This window comes from Numida meleagris, chromosome 27, assembly GCF_002078875.1.
Source record: "Numida meleagris isolate 19003 breed g44 Domestic line chromosome 27, NumMel1.0, whole genome shotgun sequence".
Classification (NCBI taxonomy): domain Eukaryota; kingdom Metazoa; phylum Chordata; class Aves; order Galliformes; family Numididae; genus Numida; species Numida meleagris.
In genome coordinates, this window is record NC_034435.1 from 363,380 (window position 1) to 366,096 (window position 2,717).

Genomic DNA, 2,717 nt, shown 5'->3' on the forward strand with positions numbered 1-2,717 from the left:
GGGGGTGGCGGGAGGGGTAGGACGGTGCGGCGTGTGCGGGGGGTTGGGAGGTGATAACGTGGGGATGCGGGGGGCGTGCGCTGGGCGCGGCGGTGCGGTGCTCCCGCGGGGCCGGAGGGATGCGGTGGTTGTGGGGAATGCGGGGGAATGTGCTGCCGTGCCGGGGGAGTGTGTGTGTGCGCGTGTTTGTAGGAGGGTGGGGGTAATGCGGGGGAATGCGATCCCCAGGGAGCCGCGGAGCCGCAGGGCAGTGGGGGGGACGCAGTGGGTGTGGTGCTGCAGGAGGACCTCGGGGATGCGGGGAGGAGTGGTGGGTGCCGCGGGGTTGTTGTGGAAATGAAGGGGGCCCGGGTGATGCGTGTGGCGCTGAGCGGGGTGGCTCGGGTGTCACGGCGCCGTGGGGAGCGACCACGAGGACGCGGGGGGCCAGGCACCGCCCTGGGAGTAACGGGGATGCAGCGCTGTGGGGACGTGCGGGTGCAGAGGTGCAGGGCGGAGAGGCAGGGAGCAGCGTGCTTTGGAGATGCAGTGGGATACGGGGGTGCAGGGGGGCACCGGAGAACACGGACGTATGGGGATGAGTGACTGTGCAAAGGTGCGTGGCAGACACAGAGGAGTGTCCCAGGGGTACCACCGTATCTCCTGGGGCCACAGCGGCTGAGGTGGCTACCACAGGTCTGAGCAGAGAGGTATGAGTGGCATCTGTGGGCAGCAGAGGGAGAAGGAAGGAAGCACAGCCCAGTGGATGCTGGGGAAAGAGACGCAGCCTTAAAGTACATCATCCAGACTGAGACCCCCCCAGGATTTTCCAACCAGAAGATCCCTGCCAGATGTAGCACTGTTGCTGCTTGTGCTCAGCAGAAGCTCTCAGTGGGGAGCAGGTTTTGCTCTCAAAGATTAGCAAAGCTCCCCCAGCCTGCTGGGCCACCTCCAGGGGAATGTCAGGGCCAGCACTGAGGACAGCTGAGGCTGGATTGTAGTCAGTCCCCTCAAGCTAAGTGTTCCCAGCACATCATCAGACCATTCCAGCAGCCAAAGCACAGCTGCACTACAGCCACCCCCCTGTCTGGATTTACCCCTCCCTGCTCTCCTGAGCAATGCACCAACACAGGTTTTTCACACAATCCCGAGAGCAAAATACAGAGAAAGTGAGCACGCTCCCCACCACCACTCTCTTCTTAGTTTCAGCCTAACAGGGCTTTGAGCTCTAAGGCCTCCTGTGCCTGTTCCTGTCTCCTCTCTCGGCAGCCCCCTGGGTTGTGTCACTCAGACTTTTGTCTTCTGCAAAGGTACAGAATAGATATAGATGGTAATAAATGTATTAGAGGGGCACTCAAAGCTGTGGCTGCTGCTGGTGGGCAGAACAGGAGTCAGCACAACTTCTGGGGGAGCTCATGCTCACAGGTCTATGGCCAAAAGAGTGCTGTCTCCCCCAGACTCTCAAGTTTCTTCTAACCCCAAAGAGGGACATGCAGCCACAGCATCCAGTTGAGCATCTTCAGACATGTTGGACTCACCAGTGCCCCCTCCTTCCTGCTTCTTCCCCCAGAGCTATTGGCTCTGGGGAGCACGAGGAGGTGTCCCTGTGGCACTGGGTGCTGAGGGGCTGAATGCTGTAACAGCCATTCTCTGCGCAGTGTTCTTCGGACACATCTGATGTTAGCAGACGGCTTCCTGCAAAGTCCTTTTTCTCTCCACGCTTTGTTCCTGCAGGCAGATTAAGCTGGACCTATGGATCCACAGGTGTGTTACCCAGGCTGTGGCCAGCCAAGCTTGGGGAACTGTAGGATGTGCACAGGTGAACTGAGATGGATGGAATTCAAACCCTCCTAGCACCAGAATGAAACCAAAGGCACTCCCTCCTCTCCCTCCACTGCCCGGGTGCCCACCTGGCTCTCTTTGAGGGTGCAGTGTGGGCACTGCGGGGCTCTGGCACAGGGCATCTCCCAGACATGGTCCACAGAACTGCAGGTGGAGGGCCCACTGCACGGGTTGTAGCTGCAGCTCCAGGTCCTGCCTTGAAAACAGATGATCTCAGAGTGACACAGCTGCACCTGTGCCACAGAGGGCAGGGAAAACCCTGAGATACAGCACAGAGATCACCAGGACAAGCTGAAGTACCGGCCAGGGAAGTTAGAGGCAGGAATGGTCATAACACGTTTAGACTAAGCCACATTCTGCTCTCCTCCTCCAGTTCCTCTAGCATGCCCAGTCACTGCAGGGGCTGGGAGGAGGTGCAGGGGTATGATATAACTGGAAGACAGCCCAAGCAGGACCCACATCCCCTGCCCACTGCCAGAGCCATGTGGTATCTCTCCTGGCATCCTTGAGGGCTGCACCTGCTCCGCACAAGCTCTGGGGCCATTTGAGCTCTGTCCCTGGAGCACTTACCAGGGCTAGGACAAGTTGTGGCTGCTACAGAATTCCCACTCCCATGGATCCCTGCTGGTCTCATCACGAGAGCATATTTCAGCACACACTGTATCCAAGGCAAACTATTCCTGCTGGGATCTGGGGATCCTTAATCTGTCCCCAGTGCTGGGAGGAACATGAGGAGTCCTGCTTTTTGGAAAAAAAAAAAAAAAAAAGCTCTTAAGGAATTGATTGAGTTGAATGGAGGTGCTTGTCGGCACACCCTATGGGACACACTGCAGGTATCTTCCCCTGAAGTCACAGAGGGCACTTTGCAGCAGCTTCTCAAAGCCCACGTGCAGCGC

At 58.3% G+C, this 2,717-nt stretch overlaps 1 long non-coding RNA gene across 1 annotated transcript; it reads right to left on the minus strand.

Annotated features, from left to right (window-relative positions):
• Positions 1,304-2,479, minus strand: LOC110389016. The gene is made up of 2 exons (XR_002433038.1): positions 2,392-2,479; positions 1,304-2,017 (listed from the first exon to the last, which is right to left on the minus strand). It is a non-coding gene; the product is annotated as an uncharacterized LOC110389016 (long non-coding RNA).